The 6,610-nt window shown below is 44.7% G+C and overlaps 1 protein-coding gene across 4 annotated transcripts in view; it reads right to left on the reverse strand.

Moving 5' to 3' along the window:
- The window catches only part of GALNT13 (polypeptide N-acetylgalactosaminyltransferase 13), a 268,667-nt gene extending 262,475 nt beyond the window's left edge, over positions 1 to 6,192 (reverse strand). For 2 of the 4 annotated variants that reach the window (XR_006105156.1, XM_042480736.1), the window contains exon 1: positions 5,914 to 6,191. The gene's annotated coding sequence lies outside the window, so the exon portion shown is untranslated. Of the gene's footprint in view, positions 1 to 5,913 lie in introns of all 4 variants that reach the window. The other 2 variants (XM_042480745.1, XM_042480727.1) reach the window with 2 other exon arrangements.
- Between the last annotated feature and the right edge of the window lie 418 nt (positions 6,193 to 6,610).

Here is a 6,610-nt window from a genome sequence, read left to right on the forward strand (position 1 = left end):
TTTGTTGATATCTCCAAAAGGCAATTTCTGCATACTCCAAAGTCATTCTGCTACTATTGTTCCCTTATTATCACTGCAAACAATACTGTTCAAGCTGAAATAGCAGCAAAACAAAATGAAAGCTGAATAAATTTCATAGGAAGGGGCTGCTTGCATTCAAAATTAAATGATTAGCTGACCAATATTTATTTCCTTTTTCAGCAGGAATTCATTATGATCATGACTATCTTTTTACTTTTTTCATCTCAGTATATTCAGGCAAATATTAAGCTTCCCTTCATTTTGCAACTAATTAAGTTTAATGACAGCTCCAGCTGCTGATTCTGCTATTTAAGACTGAATGCCTAAGACAAAAATTAAGTTCAACACTATCTTTATATCTAATTATCTAGAAATGGCCATGAACCTTAAGCAGACAAGCATAAATATCTAAACTCAAAATCTAAATCTGAAATATAGAAGATGTATCTAATATAAGAAGGTATAATATACAGGAGGTATTTATATCCTGTTTTCCTGCTGCAGAACAATATCCAAACTGGCTCACTATTCACATGCTAAAACAACATAATCCATAAAATATGAAGACAGCACAATGAGTGTATGTGTAAAGAAGGCACAGTACAGCTAAATCAAACCCTTACTAAAATTATTCTAGAAATGAAATGTCATCATGGAGAAGGCAACAAGAATCTCCTGGTATTCAGCATCTGACCACTATTTGCAGAGAACACTTCTGACAGAAATAGATCATAGAGATTACACACACCACACACAGTGACCTGTGTGAATGGGAAATCTGTGAGATATAGCTACAAAATGCTGAGATTTCACATATTATTATTTTCATTATCATCATTATACTTATTTGTATCCCGCCTTTTTCCCAGAGTGGAACTCCAAGTGGCTTACAATGATTAAAAACATTGTTAAAAATCCACAAAATACAAAAGTTAAAACACAATTGGAAAAACCAGGGTAAAACATGCAGCAAACCTTAGTTTGGTGTTAAGGTTATATGCAAGGAAGCATGTCCAATTACAACTCTGCTTAATAGGGTATTTATATCCTTCATGTGTATTCTACATTATGCTTTACGTCTACATATAAGCAACTTTGGGCAAAATACTTAGGACATGTAATATTAAAACACATTGCCTCATACTTTTCTAGGGCAGCTCAATACTGTGTTTATTTCAGATTTACTCCCAAGTAAGTATGCAAAGAATTACAGCTTTAAGCTTAGGCTTAGTGGGATCCGTGACAGAATAAATGCAGTTAATATTGCATTTTCAATGTCATTATATTATAAGGTTAGTTTCCTAAAACAGAGAGGCGGCAAGAAAACTTTGAACATTTTTTCTTTGCCTATAACTAGGTGCAACCATTTATGGATCATAATCAAGTACTTGGTTTGAAAGCTAGATTCTTCAGAAATTAACTAGAACTTGGCCTATGATAACTTCGAGCCTTGAACCAGGTTGTTTGTGGGGGTGGGACTCCCAGTCTCACATCTGCTGTGTTTCTCCAAATCCCACCTATCTTTCAATCCAATGTTTTGATTGAAATCTAGTTATGAGTCAGGTCTGTTTTCCCCTTCCCAAATGAAAATTTGCATGCTTTTTTTTTTACATGTTAGCATTGATGCAATGCAGGAATGGAACTCATCCAGCCAGATGCTGCTGAACTGCAACTCCCATCATTCACCACCACAGGCTATGGCTAGCAGTGTCTGGATGGAGGGTCACATGACTCCCAGCTCTGATACAATATAAGAATTTATCTATGCTCTTTCCCTAATATTTGCAGTTTTGTTCATATTTTCCCCATTCACTAAATCTTATTTTGCCTTTAGTATTGTTCCAGGATCCCCCGTAGATAACAAAATCCGTGGGTGCTCAAGTCCCATTAAATACAATGGCACAGCAAAATGGTGTCCCTTATATAAAATGGCAAATCAAGGTTTGCCACTTGAAATTTATACTGTTTTTTGAACATTTTCAAGCTGTGGATGCCTGAATCTGTGGATTAAAAAACAGTAGATAAGGAGGGCTGGCTATATTATTCAAATGTGCACACTTTTAGCTATTCAATAATTTGTAAGTGTATCTATGACTTTGTGTATGCAGTGCATACCACAGTTTCTTAGACATCAGAAGAAGTCTCAGGAGGTGGAAAATGGACGATTTTGGTGAAAATCCTGCAGTCACCAAAATACTGTTCCAACCCTCTCCCAAAGTAAACAGGTCTTATTCTTCTTCTTCAGCACACATCTTGCTCTCCCCTCCCCAAAATATTGAATCCATATGCAAAGATTGCCCAGGAGAGAGTTACAAAGTAAAGCAACTGTCTTTCAACATAAGGTCCACAAATCAAGTCCATGGGAACATTCCACTCCCACAGTCGACTGGCACAGAAAAGGATCTTCTGCATGGAGGGCTGGGAGATTTTCTCTGGAAAATGAACATGACTGAAACTGAACATTTAGAAAAACCATATATGACATGTGATTACATTTTTATTTCCCGCTCTAGAGGGCTAAAAAATAGCAGTTTCTGAGCTCGTTTTCCACATACCTCTCTTCCAAGGCCAGATACACTGTATTTAATTTTATCATTCTGCACCTCTCTTTAAAACAAATAGTAGTCTCAAGCCATAAAATCCAGATCCAAAGACTTAGACAATCATTGTGTTACACTGCATATTTTACACTTCCACTTCTTTAGAACGATGACTCTCATTTAATGTTTTAAAACCCAGATTTACTGTCCAACATTCACAGCATGCTATTGATCTTGACTCCTGTTTAGTACACAGAAACCTGTTTTTGAAAGGAAATGTAGTCTGAACGAAAGCGGGTGGTTTTTCTGTTACAGAAAGCAGTAAAGAAAATAAGAACTCTAAGAATAAAATCCAAGCAATGCATCAGTCAATATGCTTCTACTTTATTATCAGTTTTCAAGGAAAAGGAACCCAAGAGCTTTTAAAAAATTAACAACTATGAAACAGCTGACCAGTATGAGGTCCCAATAGCTTCATGAACTGCCTATTTTAATATTCAGATGCCTCAAGCTGTTCCTACTAGGTGAATACGCTATTATTTTCAGCCAAGCAGGGTTTGAAATCATTGATTTTTTATTTTTGTAAAAAAAATGTCATGCCCGAGTACCATTTTCCCAAGGGCTCACTTAGACAATCATTGTATTACACTGCATATTTTACACTTCCACTTCTTTAGAACCATGACTCTCATTGAATGTTTTAAATAAGTTACAAAGCTCTTGTAAAGGAGAAAGGAGGTCAGACAGGAGAGGGTTGCATTTAGCTGCCTCATGTTTGCATGAGTACTCATGGGTGAACTCCACTGAGTTCATTGGAGATTACTGCTAAAGAACCACACATCATGCCACAGCCATCTCCAAGCAAGCATACATAGTCAGTCTGTAATCCCAAAGACACTTACTTGGAGTTACGGCATTCTTAGAAGAACTGCACTACGAATTTCGGTATGCCTGTGCAGAAAGGACTGGGACTATTATGTGCCTGCATGCACACACATATAAGAACCATCTCTGCAAGCTTTCCACAACATGGTAAGTGTTTAGTTGTATTGTATTATAACCTCCACCATCTTCAACTCTAGGATAGGGTGAATACTACTCATGGGGTTTAAGCAGGGCATGCAAAGGTTTTTAAAAGTGTCCAAAATGTACAATGCCATGTTTCAAAAAACAATATCACAGTCTAAGGCTGGACTCCTGACTAAAGTACACCCAGCCAATGAATTGTAAGTCAACACATAGATGAATCTCATTGACTCCGTGGGTCTAGTTTAGGTAGGACTAGCAACAGAATTCAGGTCCAAGTTTGTGTGTTCTCCATGGTGACCTTTATTTACAAACAGGATCTCCATTTTACTACTTGCCACTGAAAGCCAAGGAAGAATGATTTCCAAAACCAGAATGGAACACATCATATTTTGAAGGTGACATGAAAAGAAGCATCATTCACATGGTTAATCATGTCTTAAAAAGATGACTAGTATAGATCAAGCATTACAGTGTGAATCCAGGTCCTCCTCCCTCAGCTGGAAATTCTGGCTATAGAAATCCCATTCACCTGGAGGCTGACTCTGTTTCCACCAAAGAGGGGGGGAAACACTTTAAATATGCTCAAAGGCATTTTGACACACAACAGCCTTAGACAGAACAGCACTGTCAAAAACAAACTCCATGGATGATTCTTCATATCAAATCCAGGATAGGCAGAGAGAGAGAGAGAATAGTTCTGAACAATTCCTAATTATCTGTGGAGTTTATCACAAGAAGGAGATCAGGAGTTGATCCAGTGAACATCCCTGAAAAATCATGTAATGACGCAAACCAATTTCACAGGACATCACACAAAACCCGCCATTAAAGTGGTGGCAAAGAAGCATTAAAATGCATCTTTTTACTTTTGGAATTTCAGTCATGATGCATTTCTGATATCACCTTATTTGCCCAATTGCATGTGATAAACACTTGCGCAATTATTCACCGCTTTTGCTGTGTTTTCAGGATGCTTTAAATGTGCTTTAATCTCTCTTTAATGCCGAAATTAGCCCCCACGTGATAAACCCTGTGCCTTTTTGTTGTTGTTGTTGCTGTTGTTGTTGTGTGCCTTGGCAACCCCTAAAGCCAACCCATCATAGGGTTTTCTCAGCAAGCTTCCCCGGAGGGGGTTTGCCTGGCCTTCCATTGGGAGAGGGTGGCTCGCCCAAGGTCACCCAGGGGGTTTGAACCCCGGTCTCTTCCACCTCCTAGACTAGCCTTATTATCACACAAGACGTCCGGGTCTTTTTCTTAGCCCTCCTTTACCAAGGAAGGAGGCGCTGGAGGGCTCTTCCTGAGGATACACCTGAAGCCAGAAGCTCTCCCTGGGGGGGGGGGGGGGGGGGGGGACCCCCCCCCCCCAAAAAAACCCCGGAGAATGAACCCTGCGGGGTGCCCCCCCCCCACACACACACACAACACACACACACACTCACAAACACACACACGCCGGGTCTTGAGCTGAGCCAAAGCCAAGGAGGCAGACAGAGAGTCACTAAGGGAAACAGCAGCAAGGCAAACCCTGGCTGGGCTTCTTGCTCTCCAGCCGGAGGTAGTCGGGAAGGAGCAGGAGGGCGAGGCGACAAGAGTGCCTCCTGCCCGGCCCCTTCCTCGCCCCGGAGGAAGCCCCTCCAGAGGAGAGCAGCATTGGGAACACAGAGGGACTGGGAGGCGGGCTGCCTCCTCCTCCTCCTCCTCCAGGACCCGTCCTCCATTTCCACCTTCTCTATCTAAGAGGAATCCCCAAAGGTCCTCCATTTTGAGCAGGATTAGGAAGCACACAGTCCTACCTTTTCTAGGAGGGTTTCGAGCTTTGGGGTTTCCTCGGCCGTGTCCTCCTCCTCCTCCTCCTCCTCCTCCATGGAGCCCCCCCCCCCGCCGACGGGGCCAAAGGGAGGCCTGGAGCCTGGAGGGGGTGGAAGGGCAAAGGGAAGAGGGAAGAGGGCAAGGGCGCCTTCCTTTGGGGCCCGGTCTTTCCCCCAAGGTGGCCCTTGGCGCCACAAAGATCTCCCCACACAACACACACACACTCTCCCTCACACAAACAGGCGTCCAAAGCAAGAGAGGGACGCCGCAGCCTCCCGCCTCTTCCCTTTGGCTGAGGAAACCCTTCAGAAGAAAGTTGTCGCCAGTTCCCTCCACAAAAGGCCACCCCACAAGAAAACAGCGGCGGCAGCAGCAGCCCAAAGCAGGACCTTCCTCCTGCTCCAGCCCAGGGCAGAGCAGCCCCTCTCTTCCTCTCCCCCCACTCTGCCTCCCCCCATTGATTGTTGTTGTTATCATGATGACTACTAAAGCACAGCCCCCCTTCAAGGCTCACCTGCGGAGAAAATCAAAACAAGAAGAACCCTCGCAGCAGAAGCAGCTTCGCAAAGGGCTCCTTTCTTGGCACGGCGTCGCCTCAGCTGCAACACCCACAGGGCTCTCCACCAAAGCCTCCGTTTAAAGCAGCAGCAGCAGCAGCAGGAGGAGGAGGGTCAGGCTTCCCAGGGGCAGCCCCCCGCCGTCAAAGGCGGCTTCTTCTCCATCTCTCCCCCTCGCCTTCCCCCGCCAGAGTCCCCCTCCTCCTTCAGCCGGGGAGGGAGAGGGCGCGCGCCAAAAGGAGCCCTGTCTGCCTCGCGCGCCCTGCTCCAGCAGCACAGCGCCAGGAGGAGGAGGAGGAGGAGGAGGGGTGATGGAGAAGATGAAGGCCAGCGCTGATAGGCAGGCCAAGGGAAGGTCACGCCCCTCTCCCCTTTGGCCCCTCCTCCTCCTCGCTCCACTCAGCCTCCTGGAGGTCTGGCTGGAGGCTTTACGTAACCTAGTACTCAGCCTCCTCCTCCTCCTTCTCCAGAGCAGGAGAGGGAGAGGGAGCAGGGAATAGGTGAGGCTCCTCCCGCGCCGCCAAGCAGCCCAGGCAGGGAGGCAAGGAGGGAGGGAGGGAGGGATGAGAGCCTTCTGCCTCGGCCTGGGCTCTTAGCGCAACCAGCCCGCCCTCCTTGGCCTCTTTGGGGGAGCCTTGGACAGCAGAGAGGCCA

The sequence above is a fragment of the Sceloporus undulatus genome, chromosome 1, assembly GCF_019175285.1.
Source record: "Sceloporus undulatus isolate JIND9_A2432 ecotype Alabama chromosome 1, SceUnd_v1.1, whole genome shotgun sequence".
Taxonomy (NCBI): domain Eukaryota; kingdom Metazoa; phylum Chordata; class Lepidosauria; order Squamata; family Phrynosomatidae; genus Sceloporus; species Sceloporus undulatus.